The sequence below is a fragment of the Delphinapterus leucas genome, chromosome 7 (genome assembly GCF_059928025.1).
Source record: "Delphinapterus leucas isolate spDelLeu-1000000601 "Yukka" chromosome 7, BTC_Dleu_Yukka2, whole genome shotgun sequence".
Taxonomy (NCBI): Eukaryota; Metazoa; Chordata; class Mammalia; order Artiodactyla; family Monodontidae; genus Delphinapterus; species Delphinapterus leucas.
In genome coordinates, this window is record NC_143135.1 from 53,781,436 (window position 1) to 53,802,743 (window position 21,308).

At 42.9% G+C, this 21,308-nt stretch overlaps 1 pseudogene; it reads left to right on the forward strand.

The window, feature by feature from the left end:
• Positions 1-3,033: 3,033 nt before the first annotated feature.
• Positions 3,034-15,919, forward strand: LOC149748745 (prefoldin subunit 4 pseudogene; annotated as a pseudogene).
• The last annotated feature ends 5,389 nt before the right edge of the window (positions 15,920-21,308 follow it).

Genomic DNA, 21,308 nt, shown 5'->3' on the forward strand with positions numbered 1-21,308 from the left:
CTTTCTGTGTCTTACTTATTTCACTTAGCATAATGTCCTCCAGATTCAACCATGTTGTTGAAAATGACAGAATTTCCTTATTTTTAAAAGCTGAATAATATTCCATTGTATATATATACAACACACATACACACACACACATTTTCTTTATCCATTCATTTGTTGATGGACAAATGTCTTAGCTATTGGGAATAATGCTGCAGTGAACATGGAATACAAATATCTCTTAGAGATACTGATTTTATTCCCTTTGGATATATACCCAGAAGTGGGATTGCTGGACCATATGGTAGCTTTATTTTTAATTTTTTAGGAACCTTTATACTTTTTCCATGATGTTTTCATTTTAATAATTGTATATTTCGTCTCCAGAATTTCTGTTGGTTCCTTTTTCTAATTTATCTTTATTGATATTCTCATTTTGTTTAGACATCACTTTCCTTATTTCTTTGTCCATGTTATCCTTAGTTCTTTGTCCATGTTATCCTTTAGCTCTTTGAGCATATTTAAGACAGTTATTTTATTTTTTTTATTTTTTTTTGTGGTACGCGGGCCTCTCACTGCCGTGGCCCCTCCCGCCATGGAGTACAGGCTCCAGATGCACAGGCTCAGCTGGCCATGGCTCACGGGCCCAGCCGCTCCGCAGCATGTGGGATCCTCCTGAACCAGAGCACGAACCCGTGTCCCCTGCATCGGCAGGCGGACTCTCAACCACTGCGCCACCAGGGAAGCCCAAGACAGTTATTTTAAAGGCTTTGTGTAGTAAGTCCAATGTCTGAGTTTTCTGGGTGGCTTTCAGTTAATTAATTTTGTTTCTCTGAATGGGTTGTACTCTATTTTTTATTTGTATACTTTGTGTTTTTTTTTGTTGAAAAGTGAAGATCTGAATATTATGATGTGGTAACTCTGGACATCAGATTTTCCCTTTCCCCCTGGGGTTTGCAGCGTTTTTTGTTTGTTTTGGTGTTTCTTTGTTTTTGTTTTTTATTTTGATTGTTAAAAGCTATTGGTCACTTGTCTAATGACTTCACCTATTTTTTTTTTCAGAAACTGTTTTCCTTTTCATGTGTGGTCACTGAAGTCTCTATTCCTCAGCATGTATTCAACTAGTGTTTGACAGAGATTTCCTTGAACCCCAGGAGCTAAGCAAACACACACACACACACACACACACACACACACACCCTTGTATTTGCAGATTGGCTTTGTGCTGTGGCCCTTCAACACTTACCCAGACTTCCACTGAGCTTAGAGACCATCCTGAGGTGAAAGCTTGAGGTATTCTCAGTTTTTTTTCCTAAGTATATGCATGGCTTTCTAAATTTCTCCTTATGTATACAGGTGCTTTTGAATGCCCTAATTTCAAAAAAACAAGACAACAACAAAAAAACACACCCCCAAAAAAACACTTCCCCAGCTTTTCTTCCCAATCCTTAGGTGGTTTATTGATGTCTCAACCATAATCTTTTGCTTCAGGTGTCTACAGGTTGTTTGTCAGCCTTACCATGTTTTCAACCAATGTATGCTGCTTTTTCAGCCTGAGTGAGTTCTGATTTAAGTGAAACAGCAATGAGTGCCTTGCGTCGGTCCTTCAAATAGCCCTGAGGTAGGTTAGAACAGATGTACACAATAATTTGCAAATAAGATTTGCTGTGCTCCTTCCAGAACCAGGAACCAGGGTCCTACACTGATAACATGGACATCTTTAAGACTACTACCAAGCCCGGGAGAGGATAGGGTGAAGGCTAGTAAGATGCCATAAAGCTTTCCTATGTTTTTTTTCTGTCTCATTTTTTTTTATTGTGGTAAAATATACATAACATAAAATTTACCATTTTAACCATTTTAAGTGCATAGTTCATTGGCATTATGTACACTCAGATTGTTGTGCAACCATTACCACTATCTGTCTCCAGAACTTTTTCCTCATCCCCAACTGAAACTCAGTACCCATTATATAATAGCTTCTATTCCTGCCCCCCCCCCCTCCAGCCCCTAGTGACCATCCCACACTTTTCAAGTTGCCTTTTGCTTGATTCAGCATTTGGTTATTGCTGTAAACCTTTGTCTATATTCCAGAGTCTGACAAAGTTGGTTCTGACAGTTTCTGCTTGTTTTTCAATGTTTCTGTGGGACGATGGGAGCTTGGAGCTGACGACTCCACCATTTTGCTGGCATCATCATCAACACAAGATTTTGTCACGAGCTATTTGGAAGAGTAGAATAGCCGTTAACTGAAGTAGGAAAGACTATGGGAAGATCTAATTTTTAAAGAATTAAGTTTTATTGGAGTATAGTTGCTTTACAATGTTGTGAAGATCTAATTTTGAAGGAGAAGATCAAAGGCTCAGTTTAGGATAAACTAAATTCAAGATACCTGCTAGACATCAAGTGGAAAAGTCAAGTAGATAGGTAGGGAAGAAAAGAGGTCCAAGGGCTGATCCCTGGGCAGTCCAGCACACAGGGGTCAGGCAGATGAGGCAGAACCAGAAAAGAGACGGAGAAGGAGTGGCCAGAAGGATGGGAGGTAAAGCTGGAGATTGAGGTGGTCGTATCTTGGAAACAGCTGAAGAAAGCTGCTAAGTCAAATAAAATGAGAACTCACAGAGTTAGCCATGTGAAGTCATTGGTGACTTTGGGAAGAGCAGTTATGGTGGAGATAGGGATAAAAGCTAGAGGAGAATGTGAGGAGGAAACTGGTGACTGAGAATATAGATAATTCAATGAGTTGCTGTAAAGGAGCAATTTCTAGAAAGGCAAGTGGGGTCAAGAAGTTTGTTTTTTATTTTAGTTTTGTAACTTAAGGAAATGGGATTCCTGATGGGATTGATCCGATGGAGAGGAGAAAGTTTATAATGCAGGAGAGAGGAGAATTGCTCGTGCACTGTTCTTTATTGTTTTTTATAATATAAATTTATTTGTTTCATTTATTTATTTTTGGCTGCGTTGGGTCTAAGTTGCTGCGCGCGGGCTTTCTTATTTGCGGAGAGCGGGGGCTACCTTTCATTGCGGTGCGCGGGCTTCTCATTGCGGTGAGTGGGCTTCGCGTTGCGGTGAGCAGGCTTCGCATTGCGGTGAGTGGGCTTCACATTGCGGTGGCTTCTCATGTTGCGGAGCCCAGTCTCTAGGCGCATGGGTTTCAGTAGTTGTGACTCGCGGGCTCTAGAGTGCAGGCTCAGTAGTTGTGGTGCACGGGCGTAGTTGCTCTGTGGCATGTGGGATCTTCCCAGACCAGGGCTCGAACCCGTGTCCCCAGCACTGGCAGGCAGATTCTTAACCACCGCACCACCATGGAAGCCCTCGTGCACTGTTCTTGAATAGTGGGAAGGGAAGGGATTTGCGGACGTGCTGGGTTCATCCATTACAACAGAAGAGAAAGAAGATATTCAGGAACAGAAGCAGGTAGGTGGGTAGGTAACATTTGCTTCAATTTTTTGTTGAGTCTCAAATCCGTATTTACAATATTATCTCTTCCCTGAGCCAAAACCAACTGCCTTGAGACATCCTCAAGTGGATTTCCTGTAAGTACTTCAGCCTCAAGTTGTCCCAAACCAAGAAAGATCAACTCCTTTTCTTCTAATTCTTGGTTTCATTAGCGACACCAGAGCTGATGCTGGAAGGAGGGTAGACATCTTCCATGGGCAAGAGGGTAGGAGAATGGAATAGGCAGGTAACCCAAAGATGGGGTGGGAAATTGGGCTTGAGTGTGGAGTGACTAGGGAGCAGTGAGCTCAGAGCAGTCCCCTGGAGGCTGTTACACACCCAGAGGCCAACAAAGCATTCTGTCAGGGTCTCATGGAGTTATCCATGGTTTGTTACATGATCGAAAGGACTGTTTATCTTCAGGTTTTCTCCATAGCATTAGATTGTTATACTGCTGGAAAAAGAACCCTGACAAGCTCTTTCACCTCCTGGGCCTTGTGTTCCTACTACACTGCACTTATCCCTGATTACTGACCAAATCCCTTCTCACCCTGCATCTCCAAGGTCACTTCCAGAGATACTTTCCCGAACCTTTTCCCCCTGAGCCTGTCATCTATATCTCCATTATAGCTCTTCTATATTTTCATTATGGCTCCCAATTTTTGCTCCATGAAAGTTTTGCTCTGGGAGTTGGATTCCGCTTCATGTCCCTAGCATAGGACCTGGCGTGGATGAGGCATCAACAAATTTGTTGATTGGCTGTATAAAAAAAACTCAGACCATCCTGGTCCTGGGGCTCTGCCCACAGTTGCACAAATGCTTATTAACATTAAAATGCACGAGCAAATCCCAGAAATAACATCCTTATTGCAGGCTGTTTTTGGATGAGGATGTTATTGTTGTGAGATATTTGTGTATCAGCCACTCTGGACTCAGAGCACAGTGCCCATCTCTGCTGTCATTTGTTCTGTCACTTCAAAGTGCAGGAAAACCATGGGTGGTGATTTTAGAATCTTATTCAGAACCCTCAGGGAATGAGTCATTTCATAGTGACGACTTTTCCGGATTGCCACAGTTCAAATAAATTAAGCAACAGGACATTGTTGTTGTTGTTGTTAATTTTAACCTCTTTAGAACGTAAATTTCAGAAATACATTATCCTACCATCCTGAACATGATTCTGCCATCTCTTGTTTCTTCAGAATCATTATTATGAACATAGTTATAATTTTTCAGCTCTGCAATGAGAATACACAGCCTTGCTAAAGGAGTAAGAGGACGGCTCAGTCTCAGGCTCAGGCTCAGGCTCAGTCTCTCCCTGGAGCAGATCCAGACCAGAGCCCAAAATCTAAGGTGGAGGCAGCTGAGCTGCCCCAGAAGTCAGAGGGGTAAGTGAGGGAACAGAGGCAGGCCCTGACCCAAGCACAGGCCCAGTGAGCCTCCTGCTTCTTTGTGCATTTGAACTACGTGGGGATTTGTTAAAAAGCAGATTCTGATTCAGTAATTTGGGTTCAGTTCTGGGCTGGTATCTGAATTCTGCATTTTTAACAAGATCTCAGATGATGCCAGTGCTGCTGAACCACAGACCACACTTTCAATATCAAGTCTTTTGTTGACCTACCAGAGGTTTGCTTGTGATTTTGTGTGGGTTTTCTTTAGCGAGGCTTTCTGTGGGGCGTCTTACAAGTACCAGGTGGCCTCTGGCAGTGTGTACACAGTGCTCTAAGTTTATGGAGTGCTCTCATGTGCCCTGTTTCCCTTCTTTCTCACAATAGTCCTGGGAGGTAAGTTAGCACCATTTTACTGACTGGGAAACCAGTTCCTGGCATCTCACAGATCACTAAAGGGAAGAACCAGGGCTCATGGCTCCATGTTTAGTGCTCTTTCCACTGCTTCTTGCTCCCTCCGCCACATCTGTGCTGTGTGCCTTACACAGCCCTATGGACTCCGTGCCGTGGGGGTGCTCTGAGGAAGATGGCTGCCTGTGCACACACACGTCTGTGCCTGTATTAAAATCAAGGGCTGATCAACAGCTGTAGCACCCGGGCCTGTGCAGTCTCACTTAGGAAATCCCAACTGAGAGTGACATTTCCTCATCCCTCAAATCTGCCCCTCAGACAATGACCTTGCCTCATATTGTATAGACTAAACCCTGGACTCACAAGCGGCAGTGACCATCTGCAGTGTACACTGAGATGCTGTTGGTGCCCCACTCATTGCCCCTTTAAGCGTTTCCATTTTAGGGCCGGCTGGCTGGACTCCATCTCCGAGCTTTGGCCTCTCCGTCCGCCCAAGGGCTTTCTCTGGCACAGGGACCTGTTGTGCCCCATGCAGGTAGTGAAATGCTGGGAAATTTATGGCCCTCCAGTCAACCAGGGACCAATGGGAGCTGATAACAAAATAATCCAGCTCTCTCACTTCTTAATTTGGGATAACTCGGAGGCATTTTCCCCACACTAAGCTCCAGTTACCCACAGTGGTAACTTGCTTGGTCATGTTGCCTTTGTTTGCTGCTTTCCCCTCCCTGCCTCACTTCCCCACTCCTGTAATAGTGTTTCCAGGGATCCCCTCCTAAAGATTGACTTACACGCAACTCTTGGTCTCATGGTCTGCTGGCGGAACCCAAATTAAGACACTTCTCCCAACCACTATTCCTACTGATTTACTTACAGCTGGGACCCACATGCCTGACTTCCCTCTAGTCATAATGGAGAAAGTATTGCAGTTCCTTAGTACGATCACACCCTCTCCCAGGGATCTGGATGACATCCTCCTGCTTCTTAAGGATTTCCCTCCTTCAATTATCTCCTTTCTCTGCAGCACCATCTCTCTCTCTCCCTCTCTCCCTTTCCTAGATCATTCCAACCTACAAACATGCCTCAATAGGACCCCTCAGGCCACGGTCTTCTGATTCTGGCCAAAATGGAATAACAGGGACTAGATTTCTCTTCTGCCTGTAAAAACAACAACCAAACAAAATATATGAAACAATGGTTTTCAAGATGCTAGATGACAAACACCAAAGAACAGTGATTCTTGAGAGGTGGGAACCTAACACAGGAGAGAGTTTCCAGACCCTAGAACAGGAGAACCCAGGAAGAGCTGGTGATTGAGAAGAGAGAACTAAGAGTCCAGAGAGACTAAGGGAGATCGACCGTGCAGGACAAAGAACAGGGAAGGAGCGCGTCACAGAGAAACTCGTGAGATCTGCAGAGGGACACCTCATGTGTTCAGCAGAATGCTGATTGGCACATGTGTGTGAAGACACTATCAAAAGACTGGGGAAAGAACCACCTGGAAGCATTAGAGGAAATAGTAGCTGGCACTCACACAAGGCCAGGAATAGTGTTGGTTCCCACCAGCCAGACTGAAAAGCTACATATTTCACAAGGCTTCAGGTAGAGTGCTCAAAAGAGTTTAGCCTTAGTCGTGGGGAATAATAAGCCCTGGACGAATTGCCGTTTTCATCCTGCCTAACAAACCTTAAAAGAAATACCCCAAGAGGATCAAACTGTTTCAAACTAATTTAAGTGCACCCCAGAACAAAGTTCAAGAATATTTATAGAAATATAAAAATATCCAACACTCAACAAGGTAATATTCACAATTACTTGCATCGAATAAAAATCAGAAATGCAAATAAGCAGGAAAATACAACCTACAATAAGAAAAATCAAATAATCAAAACAGGCCCAGGATTACCACGAATGTAAAAACTAACAGGAGAACATTTTTAAATGTTTTTATAACTACATATATGTATTGAAATTTTAAATGGAGACATAGAACATATAAAGAGCCAAGTGAAACTTTTAGAGATGAAAACTGTAATATCTGAGCTATATGGTGAATGAGATTAGCAGCAGATTAGGCATTTCAGAAGAAAAATTAGGGTACTTAATGACAATGATAGAAATTATTCAAGGTGAAACACAGGGAGTAAGAAGAAAACTTTTAAAAATGAACACGAGCATCAGTTAACTGTGAGACAACTTCAAGCAGTCTAATATGTGTGTAATTTGGTACCCTGGGGAAACAAAAGGGAGTAGGGGACAGAAAAATACCTGAAAATAATGGCCAACGTTTCCCCAAATTTGATGAAAGCTATAAACCCACATATCCAGGAAGCTCAATGAACTGCAAGTACAAGAAACGTGAAAGACTGTACCTAGACACTTCACAGTCAACTGCTCAAAATCAATGATGAAGAGAAAACCTTAGCACCAGCACGAGGAAAAAGACATACCGCAACACGAAGGAACAAAAATAAGGATAATAATAGATTTCTCTTCAGAAATAATAATTTCTCTTCAGCAATAATAATAACAGATTAAAATAGGATAATAACAGATTAAACAGATTAAAAATAAGGATAATAACAGATTTCTCTTCAGAAACAAGCAAGAAGAGAGTGGGACAATATTTTAAAGTACTGAAGGAACTATCATCCTAAAATTCTGTACCCACTGAAAATAAGTCTCAAAAATGAAGGTGATGATTCTTGACAACACACTATGGTTATGTGGGATGTTGTCCTTAAGGGAAGCTGGGTGAGCATACATGGGAACAAAGAGATAGATCTAATGGCAAGATGATAGATTTCACCCTAACCATGTAAATAATCACATTAAATGTAAATTATATACTCTCAACTAAAACGTATAAAGCATTAGATTAAATATAAAACCAAGACTCAACGTCGTGCTTCCTCCAAGAAACTCACTTGAAAAATAAAGTCATAAATAGGTTAAAAGTAAATGGACTGAGGTGCAAACTGCTATGTATAAAATAATACAAGATTATAGGATCGATTCTACAGAACAGGGAATATAGCCAATATTTTATAATAACTTTAAATGGAGTATAATCTATAAAACATTGAATCACTATGTTGTACACCTGAAATTAATATAATATTGTAAGTCAACTATAATTCAATTTTAGGGATTGAAAAATATATACCATACTATCAATAGTACAAAGAGAGTTGGAGTGACTATATTAATGTCAGATAAAGTAGATTTCAGAGCAAAGAATATAATCAGGGATAAAAAATATCATTTCCTAATGAGAAAGGAGTGAATTCATCAAAAGGACATAATTCTAAAAGCATATGCACCTAATAATTTCAAAGTATATTATAGAAAAACTGCTAGCATTGCAAGGAAAAATAGACAAAATCACTATTATGTTCAGAGACTTCAACATCTCTTTCTTATTAATAGAAAAGAAGTAAAGGAAAAAAAAGTTTTTACACTAAGAAAGCCAAAAAAAAAAAAAGGAAAAAAGGGCCCAAAACAAAAATATTATGCCAAGTGAAAGAAGCCAGTCACAAAACTCCACATATTGTATAATTCCATGTATATGAAATGTACAGAATAGGCAAATCCATACAGAAAGTAGATCATCCTTTGCCTAGAGCTTGGGGTTCGGGGTGAGAAGAAGTGACTGCTAATAGGTATGTGGTTTTCATCTTTTTTTTCATATTGATATGATGCAAATATTCTAAAGTTGTTTGTGGAGATGATTGTCCAACTCTGTGAATACAGTAAAAACAATTGAATTTTCACTTTAAAAAGGGGAATTCTGTGGCTTGTGAATTATACCTCAATTAAGCTGTTGTTAAAGAGTTGTTTTAAATTTTGTAACTAACCCTTGGGTTAAATATCAAACAAACAAACACCCTATGGCTTCTCACTGCACTTAGGATGACATCCCTCCCCCTAACCCTGGTGCGACTGACCCTTGCCTACCTCTCCAGCCTCATCTCGTCCTTCTCCTCATTCATGTGCTCTAGCCACAGCAGCCTTCTCTCTGTTCCTAGACATGGCAAACTGATTCCTGTCTCAGGACCTTTGCACTTACTGTTAATTTTGTCTTGAAGCCTTTTCTACAGAACTGCTTCCTTCATCGTCAGACATGTTTCCTCTCAAGTATTATCTTCTCCGAAAGGCCTTCCCACATTGTCCTGGCAAAAGCCTACTTCTGACTCCATGTTACCCTATTTTATCTATTCCATGGAACTTAGTACCTGAAACCACCTTCTTTGTTTATTGACATATGTGTCTGCCTGCACTAGAATATAATGTAAATTTGTTGAGGAAAAGTTTTCTTGTCTTGTTCCCCGCTATATCCACAGTTCGTAGAACAGTACCTGGCACATAGTTGTTAACTGCATAAGAGCTACCCAGGCCAAAGAGAATTGCCAGAAATGTGCACTGGTGGTAGAAATAGTAGCACTAGGGAGCAAGGCATGAAGTGTAGCAGGAGTGGGTGAAGGTCATGCCTAAGTGATACCAGCCTTGCCTCTACCAGTGGCAGGGCCTGAGGGGGTAGGTTGACTGCTCTCTGCAGGTTAGCAGGCTAAAGTGCTAGCACTAGAAAGAGGCTAATGCAGTAGGAATAGATGGTTCTATACTCTTCATTAATAATTTTTAAAATTAGAAATATATAATCTATGCAGAAGAGTATATAACGTTTTTATACAGTTTAAAGGATAATTATAAATCAAACATTCGTGTAGAAGCCAACCAAGTTAAGAAATAGGACACTGCCAGCCACCCTCCAAGTCTGTGATTCTTCTTGTCACATTCCTCTTTTCTTCTCAAGACAAAACCACTCTCCTGGTTTTTATTATAGTCATGTCCCTGTTTTTGTTTTTTTTAATAGTTTCTCATCTACTTGTGCATGACTAAATAATACATTTTTCAGTTTTTGAACTTTATATAAGTGAAGTTATACTGAATTTATCCTTCTATGATTTGCTTCTTTCACTCGACATTATGTTTGTAAGTTATTTCTATGTTGATGGATGTGGCTGTTCATTGTTACTGTTGTATAGTATTCCATTGAATGGACATAACACTATGTATTTTCCAGTCTAACAAAAGTGGATGGTTTTTAGTTTTTTGCTATGCTAGAAATATTTTTGTATATGTACAAGTTTTTCCAAGCCTAGTATGTGTGTGTGTGTATACATATACATTATTTTTTCACTCCCACCAGCAGTGAATAAGAGTTCTGTTACTTCACATCCTCATCAGCATTTGATATTGTCCAGTTTTTGGATTTTAGCCATTTTAATAATTGTGTAGTAGAATGTCATTGTTGTTTTAATTTGTGTTTCTCTAGTGACAAATTATTTTGAGTGTAATCATATTTTTAATTTTCATTTTTCTGATTATTATTAAAGTTGAGTTTATTTTCATATATTTATTGATCATTTGAATTTTCTCTTTATGAAGTGCTTGTTCAAGTTTTTTTGCTCATTTTTCAATTTGATTCTTATCTTTTTCTCATTATTTCCTAGAACTTCTTTATATATTCTGGGTGTAATTTCTTTTCTGGTGTAATGCATTGCACATGTTTTTCCTTACTTTATGGCTTGCTTTTCACTCTTTATCATGCCTTTTGATGAACAGAAAACCTCTGTATTTGAACTAGAGCATTTACTCTATTTATATTTATTTAAATACAGATATATTGGATTTATATCTATCATTTACTTGTGCTTCTATTTATTCTATTTACTTTATTTCTTTTTCCCTCCTTTCTCACCTTCATTTGGGTTGATTATTTGGTGCCATTCCATATTCCCCTCTACTAGTCTGAAAGATATACGCTCTGAGCAACAGCCAGCTCTACCCACCACCAGTCCCTCCCATCAGGAAACTTGCACAAGCCTCTTAGATAACCTCAACCACCAGAGGGCAGACAGCAGAAGCAAGAAGAACTACAATCCTGCGGCCTGTGGAACAAAAACCACATTTACAGAAAGATAGACAAGATGAAAAGGCAGAGGGCTATGTACCAGATGAAGGAACAAGATAAAACCCCAGAAAAACAACTAAATGAAGTGGAGATAGGCAACCTTGCAGGAAAAGAATTCAGAATAATGATAGTGAAGATCATCCAGGACCTCGGAAAAACAATGGAGGCAAAGATCAAGAAGATGCAAGAAATGTTTAACAAAGATCTAGAAGAATTAAAAAACAAACAGAGATGAACAATACAATAACTGAAATGAAAACTACACTAGAAGGAATCAATAGAAGAATAACTGAGGCAGAAGAATGGATAAGTGACCTGGAAGACAGAATGGTGGAATTCACTGCTGCAGAACAGAATAAAGAAAAAGAATGAAAATAAATGAAGACAGCCTAAGAGACCTCTGGGACAACATTAAATGCACCAACATTTGCATTATAGGGGTCCCAGAAGGAGAAGAGAGAGAGAAAGGACCCGAGACAATATTTGAAGATATTATAGTCGAAAACTTCCCTAACATGGGAAAGGAAATAGCCACCCAAGTCCAGGAAGTGCAGAGAGTCCCATATAGGATAAACCAAAGGAGAAACACACCGAGACACATAGTAATCAAATTGGCAAAAATTAAAGACAAAGAAAAATTACTGAAAGCAGCAAGGGAAAAATGACAAATAACATACAAGGGAACTCCCATAAGGTTAACAGCTGATTTCTCAGCAGAAACTCTACAAGCCAGAAGGGAGTGGCATGATATACTTAAAGTGATGAAAGGGAAGAACCTACAACCAAGATTACTCTACCCGGCAAGGATCTCATTCAGATTCGATGGAGAAATCTAAAGCTTTACAGACAAGCAAAAGCTAAGAGAATTCAGCACCACCAAACTAGCTCTCCAACAAATGCTAAAGGAACTTCTCTAAGTGGGAAACACAAGAGAAGAAAAGGACCTACAAAAACAAACCCAAAACAATTAAGAAAATGGTAATAGAACATACATATCAATAATTACCTTAAGCGTGAATGGATTAAATGCTCCAACCAAAAGACACAGGCTCACTGAATGGATACAAAAACAAGACCCACATATATGCTGTCTACAAGAGACCCACTTCAGACCTAGGGACACATTCAGACTGAAAGTGAGGGGATGGAAAAAGATATTCCATGCAAATGGAAATCAAAAGAAAGCTGGAGTAGCAATTCTCATATCAGATAAAATAGACTTTAAAATAAAGAATGTTACAAGAGACAAGGAAGGACACTACATTAATGATCAAGGGATCAAACCAAGAAGAAGATATAACAATTATAAATATATATGCACCCAACATAGGAGCACCTCAATACATAAGGCAACTGCTAACAGCTATAAAAGAGGAAATCGACAGTAACACAATAATAGTGGGGGACTTTAACACCTCACTTACACCAATGGACAGATCATCCAAACAGAAAATAAATAAGGAAACACAAGCTTTAAATGACACAATAGACCAGATAGATTTAATTGATACTTATAGGACATTCCATCCAAAAACAGCAGATTACACTTTCTTCTCAAGTGCGCACAGAACATTCTCCAGGATAGATCACATCTTGGGTCACAAATCAAGCCTCAGTAAATTTAAGAAAATTGAAATCATATCAAGATATATGCTGTTTTTATCTTCTTAGTGGTTTCTTTAGACATTAAAAGAGCATCATGAATCTACCAAAATCCAATGTAGTTAATATCTTTAGCCTCCTCTTTTTTTTTTTTTTTTTTTTGCGGTACACGGGCCTCTCACTGTTGCAGCCTCTCCTGTTGCGGAGCACAGGCTCCGTACACGCAGGCTCAGCGGCCATGGCTCACGGGCCCAGCCGCTCCGCAGCATATGGGATCTTCGCAGACTGGGGCATGAACCCGTGTCCCCTGCATCGGCAGGTGGACTCCCAACAACTGCACCACCAGGGAAGCCCTACCCTCCTCTTGAACAATAAAAGGACCCTCACTCTTGCTCTCACTCTCTCTCCCCTTTCTGGGGCTCCAATTACACTTACGTTAGACTGATATTATCTCACAGCTCTTGAGTTCTCTGTTTTGCTTGTTTGTTTTTTGTCACTCTTGTTTTCTTTGTGTTTTAGTTTAGGTAATTTCTATTGGTCTGTCTTCACTGAGTCACCCCTCAGCCATTTTCAGTCTACTGACGAGCCACTGAAGGAATTTGTCATCTCTGATACTGTGATTTTTATTTCTAGGATTTCCACTAGACTCAATCTGAGTTTCCATCTCTGCTGAAATTCTTCCATCTGTTCTTGTGTGTTGTCCACCTTTTCCACTAGATTCTATAATATATTAATTTTAAGTATTTTAAAGTCCTCCTCTGATAGTCCCAAAGTCTGGATCAGTGAGTGGGGAGATGTCCTCTTTGTCATTTTCCTGGCTGAATCTTAGGCTGGACCTGTGTGCCTGGGCCTCAGAGGTGGGGCTTTCTCAGCATTCCTGCCCCTCCTCCCCATGGAAGCCAATCTCTGCCTTATATTTGTGGTGAGTCTTGCACTGAATAGGATTTCCTGCCCTCCTCCGGCAGGAGGGGACCTCTAGCAGTGGTATTAGTTCAGGCTTCTGGGCCTGGGACAGTTCTCTGCCCTCTATCAGGGTAGAGGGAGTTTTCTTTTATCCTTCTCTCATCAGCAGTGGGATCTTGCCTGTGCCCCTGGGGACAAAAATGTTCGCTACCTTTGCCCAAGTAGCTTAAGGGTTTTGTTCCAGATGAGAGTCCTGCTCATCCTCACTCCCAAAGCTGCCTCTTTATAACCTTATCTGTAGTTTATCTGGCTTTTTCTTGTGAGGATGGGGGCACCACTCCTTCCAGCTTTCTACATCTTGGGCAGTAGTGAAACCTCCCTCCTGTATTCTTAAGAAAGTAAATAGGTTTAACTTCTTTTGCCAAGTCCCTCCCCCTCCCTGCTGCCCCTCTGATCTGGTTCCTCTCTGCTTTCCCTCCAACTCTGTTCTCCATTCCCAAAGTAAAAGATTCTACCTGGCATTGCAAGACCCTCCTTACAGGCGAGGATGGGCAGAAACTGAAGGGAAAATGTAGTCTTTTTAGTGGGCAGGGGTTAGGACAAGCTCTTGAATACTCATATGTTAATCATTTTTGTCCTGTCACAGCTTTAAATAATAGTAGTAATGGGAATGGGACAGGGGTCACTACACAGGATCCAATCCTGCCAAAGGGAATCCTATGAGGGATCCTGCAGTTTTTCCCTTTATTTTCCCTATTGCTGGACAAGGGGCCAAGTTAATCCGCTTAATAAAGTACTGGGGGTGAGGTGAGGGAAATGAGAAAGAGCTGAATAGTTTAGGGTTGGAGGTTTACAGGGCCTTTGAGGTGAGAGCAGCCAAACTAAGCAGAGGACAGAAGTGGACAGAAGAAAATGGATTCTGAGAGCATTGCACCGAGTGTTTTTAGATTCATTTTTCTTTTCAACAGAATCAAGTAAAGAATGGATGATTCTACCAAGATGGCAGCCACTGTGAAGAAGGTGGCTGCAGAAGATGTCAATGTTACTTTTGAAGACAAACAAAAGACACATTTGCACAGAATACAAGTAGAATCCCAGAACTGAAGGAAGAAATAGAAGTAAAAAAGAAACAACTTCGAAATCTGGAAGATGCTTGGGGGGACATCATGCTTGCAGGTGATGACTGCTTAATGATATCAAAATGATTTAAAATTGGCGATGTTTTCATTAGCCATTCTCAACAATGAGAACAAGAAGTGTTAGAAGAAGCGAAGAAAAATTTACAAGAAGAAATTGATGCCTTAGAATCCAGACTGCAGTCAATTCAGTGAGTATTAGATTTGGAAGTTCAGTCATATGCAAAATTTGGGAGCAACATAAATCTTGAAGCTGATGAAAGTTGAACATCTTATAAGACCTTAAAAATTTGTTTAATAAACTTGAATTCTTTTGTTATCATAAAATATTGACTGTATTCCCTGAGTTGTACAATATATCCTTGTAGCTTATTTTACACATAATAGTTTAAACCTCTTAATCCCCTCCCCTCTTCCCTCTCCCCACTGGTAACCACTAGTTTGTCCTCTGTATTAAACTTGAATAATGTTTAAAATGACTTTTTTTAAAAAAAGAAGGATAAATTATTCTATTGGCTTTATCTGTTTAGGTGCACTTCTTAAATGCAATTCCAGTCTGAGAGTGAACCCTGAGTGTCTCTGGCTTCAGAAGGGCTCCGCTGCAGGCTTGCTGTGGATGTACCAGGCTGTGTTAAGGACTTTAAGGATGAAGAAACTGAGGGTCAGAGGTGGTGGGAGCCTCACCCCTAGTCACACAGCTAAGAAATGTCAGAGCTTGGACACAAATCCAGCTAGGTCTGGCTTTCTAGCCTGAGGTCTTTCAGTCTTGCGGCTCAGATGGCTCTCCTTTGATCAGCCACTGAACCCTAGCCTCATTCCTGCCCCCTCACACTTCCTGCCTCCGCACTCCCCCACCCCTGCCGCTCCGTCTGTCCTCCATAAGGCCGGGTGTTGCCTCAGGGCCCGGCTGAACCTGCACCCTATCCAGCTCCTGCCATATCAGCCTCTAGAGACATCTCCCCCTGCCCCCATCAGTAAGAGGGAGAGAAAGTTCTTTGCTTCCTGACACTCCCCAGACAGCCGGGCCCCAGGGCTTGCAGCCAAGTGGAACCCCTCCGGGTGCCCCCAGCCTGGGCTCCGGGTGCGCTCCCTGTCACAGCCCAGGAATGTGGGCATCCAAGCATCAGCAGCAGACACGCTGGCTGTCAGCCGAGCCAGGGCTCCTCATAACTGACAGGAGCTGAAAGAACCATTAGAGAGGAAGGCTGGCTCGAGGGGCATGTTTCAGGGTCGCCTGGGCTAGGCAGAACGGTGCAAGGCAGCCAGGACTGGCAGCCTCAGAGAAGCCACTGCCTACGGGGCCTCGGTTTCCCCATCTGTAGAACAGGGATGGTGTTTCTTGCCCTGCCTGCCTCACCAGGCAGCTGTGAGAAAATGAATATGGTTGTCTGTACTACCCGGTTGAATTGCCTACTCCAGCCCATCTCAGAGAACCACAGGGGAAACTGAGGCCCCAAGAGCACAGATTACACCTTGAGCTGTTAACAGGGCCGGGATCAGACTCCAGGTCCCTGTCTTCCCAACCAGGGCTCTTCTACCCCAGTTTCAGTCCTTTCTGTCCTGAACACACTCAGGCATGGGAGGCCAGGATGAGGGAGAACTAGTCCAAGGACCTGGGATGAGGCCAGGAGTGCTGGGCTCTAGGCTTAGGCTGTCACTGACTTGCTGTGGGAAACTGGGAGTGGATTTCTCCTCTCAAGGCCATGCTTTTTTTTTTTTTTTAAATAAATTTATTTAGTTATTTAGTTATTTAGTTAGTTTTGGCTGCATTGGGTCTTCGTTGCTGTGCTCGGGCTTTCTCTAGTTTCGGTGAGTGGGGGCTACTCTTTGTTGCGATCTGCGGGCTTCTCGTTGCGGTGGCTTCTCTTGTTGCAGAGCACGGGCTCTAGGCGCGCGGGCTTCAGTAGTTGTGGCACGTGGGTTCAGTAGTTGTGGCTCGCGGGCTTAGTTGCTCCGCGGCATGTGGGATCTTCCCGGAACAGGGCTCGAACCCGTGCCCCCTGCACTGGCAGGTGGAATCTTAACCACTGCGCCACCAGGGAAGTCCCAAGGCCATTCTTTAGTGTAAAATGGGGTCAACGCCAAGAACAGTGCTTCTTAGACTTTCATGTGCTTGTGAATCACTGGGATCTTGCTAACAGGCAGATTCTGATTCAGCAGGTCGGGGGCGGGGCCTGAGAGACTGCGTTTCTAACAAGCTTCCAGAATCTGCTGATGCTGCTGGCCCTTGGACCACCTTTTAAGAACAAGAGGCTGGAGGAGCCCTAAGGGCTTCCGGCTCTGGCCCTTGGTAAGTGGCTGGAGCTTCAAGATGCCTCCTTCCCTTCACCCCAGCACCCCGACCCCGGGCTGTCCAGAGGTTCCTGGAACTCCTCCTGGGGAGCGCTTCCTCCCTTCTCTGGGACTCTCCTCTCCACCCCCTCCTGCTTCACCTTCAGGATCAAGAAGTCTCAATTTGCTCCTCCCTCCCGCTGGGACTTGCCTCAGGAAGACCCTCCTCCAGCCTTTCATAGGAGACAGAGCCCCGTCTCTGCTGAGGATGTGAGGAGCTCGTTGCACAGCTTCCCAGCTCTATGCCGAAGGCCGGGAAGCATTATCAAGCAGGGCTCCTGGGAGCCTCGTGTCCCGGGGCCTGGCGCCTGCCCCTGGTGTGGGCCCACCTGGGCTTTCCTGCCCCCCTGCACGACCAACAGCAGCAGCTGCCGGAGTGAGATTTATGTGATGCCATTGGGGTTTTGTTAAAAAAAAACAAAAAACAAAACAGAGGGTGTGTGTTCAGAAGGAAGGAAGAAACCCAACATTTATTAAGGTCCTATTGTGTGGCAGGCATATTTGCAAACATCTCTTCCTCCCAACCCTTGGCCCTGAAAGGCACACTTGCCTGAAGGTCATGGTGAGGATGAAATAAGGTGAAGCCTGTGAAACTCCTGGGTGACTTGTCAGCAGTTTGAAGAGTGGATAGAGGCCAGCCTGGTTTCAGAGCACAAAGAAAGAGGAGGCTGGGGCAGGCGGAGGAGGGGTGTCCAGCCTCGGTGTGGCCTGCGGACCTCGGATGGAGGGGGACTTTTTTCTATGAACAATGGGAGCTGGTAAGAATTAGGCAAATTTGGGACCAGATCAGATTGGCTCTCCAGAAGTACAGTGTGGTCACTGAGTGGAGATGCGTGGATGGGGCACGGCTAAATGTGTGGAGGTCAGAGGAGGTCCAAGGAGCCTCCAGTGAGGTCCCTTCTACCTCTGGGATCTTGAGCTGGACAGGCTATGCGGCAGTCCTTTTGGTCTACTCCCTAAATATTTCTATGGCACGTTTGTACCCACAGTCTGAGTTCCCCTGTCAAAATCCCCAGGAGGGGGCAGTACAGGTCTCAGTCTCCCCTTTGGGAGATTAGGTGAAAGGAGTACCAAAGGCTCCCCCAAGACCACCGTGGGATGAGTCACTGCGCAGGAATTGGAACCCAGGCTCCCATAAGCTGTGTTGCCGCCAGGAGTCTGGGCCTTGGGAGGGAGAGAGGCCGGAAGGCCGGGGCCCAGCCCGGGTCAGCCAGCGTCCATCACCAGGAGCATCACCAGGCTGGCCCGGCTCAAAATAGCTCTCCAGACGCAAGGAAATATTTTATCCTACTCTGTTTTCCCACCAAAAAAAATAAACATTCCCAGATCTCAATGGGGCCAGACTCCAAAGAGGGGGAAAGGGAATGAGAACAGGCCTGGCCGCCCACTGAGAAGTCGGGTTTCTCTCCTTTTAGCTCCTTTCTTAAGGGTCAAGACTTCGCTTCGTGACATGAGTGTAGAGACTCCCACAACTTTCCCAGCGGTGACTGGCTTTCTCTTGGTGTCAGACTGCCCTTTCCCAGGGGTCACTCACCCCAGACATGGTGACACTACTGGACGGCTGCAGAGACCATGCTAAGGGGATTTAAGTATATGACATGACTCTGCCTTCGATGGCTTACAAGCCACTGGGTGAATGGCGGGGCTTCCTCTCTCCTTGAGGAGTTCTTGGAACCTGGGCTAGAGAGCACTGATATTTACTGAGAGTCAACCATGGGCCTGGTACATAGCAGGAACTCCCACAAATGTCATGCCATTTGACCCTCACGACAAGCCTTTGAGGGGTATGTTGTCACTTCCCATTTTACAGATGAAGAAACTGAGGCTCAGAATGGGCATGACCAGTTCAAGGTTTCACGACCAGCAAATGGTAGACCTAGGACTGGATTGTACATTATGTGGCTCTAAGACCGTGCTTTGCATCATGCTGGCTCTGGTAGGGCCCACGGGGAGGCTGGTGGGTGGATTGCATGAGCTCCGGACTCACTCGTGCACAGAGCTCTCCCCTTCTTCCTCTGGCTGTGGGACCCCCAGGCCCTGGGACACCAAGACCTGATGAGGAAGACAGAAATGAGGCTGGTATGGTTATGGGTTGAATTGTGTCCCCAAAAAAGATCTGTTGAAGTTGTAACCCTCATACCTGCCAATGTGACCTTATTTGGTAATAAGGTCTTAACAGATGTAAACAAGTCAAGATGAGGTAGTTAGGGTAGGCCCTAGTCCAATATGACTAGTGTCCCTGTAAGAAGAGGGAAGACTGCCACATGGAGACAAAGGCAGAGGTTGGAGTTATGCTGCCATAAGCCAAGGAATGCCTGGGGCTACCAGAAGCTGTGAGAGGCAAGGAAGGCTCCTCCTCTGGAGGCTTTGGAGGGACCATGACTGCCAGCACCTAGATTTTATACTTCTAGTCTCTGGAACTGTGAGACAATACATTTCTCTTGTTTTAAGCCATCCAGTTTGAGGTCCTTTGTTACGGCGGCCCTGGTAGACTCTCCCATAGCTGAGGTCTGCCTGGTGTCCCCCTTGGCCTCCTCAGGAAGCAGGCAGACTGGAACCTGTGGGAGAGCAGAGCTCAAGTCTCAGCTCTACGAGGGGAAGAACTCCCAGCCAGAGTGAGTCTTCAGGAGGGGCTGCTTCCAAGGAGTGAGGGCCACATCATAGGGTGTATATGTGAAGGAGTGGATGGACATTCTGGGCAGATATTTGTCTCTTTCTTATTGCTTTTTGGGAAGTCATAAATGTTTATATAGATATAAAAATAGAAAGATTGGTTGGCCTACTGATAAATTTTTTATGCATTTTGCAAATATGTTTCCTAGTTAGAGGCTTAGTCTTTTCATATTCTTTATGATATCTTTTAAAGAACAGAAGATCTTAGTTTTAATGTTGTCAAATTTATCCACATGCATCTTTAACTCATCTAAAATTGGTTTCTGTGTAGGGTGTGAGGTAGGGCACAAAATGAAACAATTTTGTTTTTAAAATATAGATAAGCAACCGCTCAGCATCCTTTATGGCTCTGGAGTACTGTCTCTGTCTCTTATCTGCCTCTGCAGCAATATCTTACAGTCTTAATTGCTGGAGATTTAGGGTAAGTCTTAATGTCTGGTAGAGCAAAACTTCCCCAGCCACATCTTCTTCTTCTGAAATGTCTTTGTCATATTTTGGGGTACTGTTTAAAGGTCATTAAAAAAATTCTTAGCCCCACCCATTTGTATTAAAGCTCTCTTAAAATAATACTAGTATCACTATTAATCTGAATGATTTACTTTAAAATTTGTATAACAGAGAAATTTATATAGCTATTTGTATAGTGAGAGTTTGGGATATATCCTTATAAAAATTTTTAAGTGTAGATACCAACATACATACAATGTATTTGTCTGCATTATGATGGAATCATGCTTCATATACTATTCTGCCATTTGACTTTTTCACTTAGAAATATGTCAAGTATATTTTCATATATACTTGAATATACTTTATATATTTCATAAATATAGAACGGACAACCAGCTGACTCCGGCAGAGGAAGGCCTGTGGCTGCGGTTGCTGCAGCCACGATTCCCCAGCAGGGGACCTGAACCCAGCAGTCATCGTCAGAATGGTAGACAAAGAACAAAAAATAGAACGGCCCCATTTAAAAAAATGCCCACAGAGTACCCCATTTTCGTCTAGAAGTACTCTAATCTAGTCAATCAATTCTTTGAGGTACACTGATGTTTTCAACAGATCATTAAAAAAAATTCTACTTCACTAAACAAATTGCCCTCCAAGAAGATTAGAGCCATTTACAGTCTTACTAGCCCTGGGGCTCATCAACTGTGGGATCATAGTCACCAGCACAGGTGTTTTCAAAAAGAGAACTAGACAGATACAGTAAAAATAGAGCAAAGAACATAACAGACACTGTGGATCCACCACCCATCTTTGTCCCATATTTATTACATGAGTTTTTTATTACCTTTTCTTTGGAAATTAAAAAGAAATTAAGGACATTTCACACATATGTAAAAGTGGAATGAATGGTATAATGAACCCTGACCACCTTCAACAATTATCAATTCATGGTTCACTGTGCTCCATCTAGACTCCCAACCCCAAGTTAATCTGAAGCAGACGCCAAACCTCATATAATTT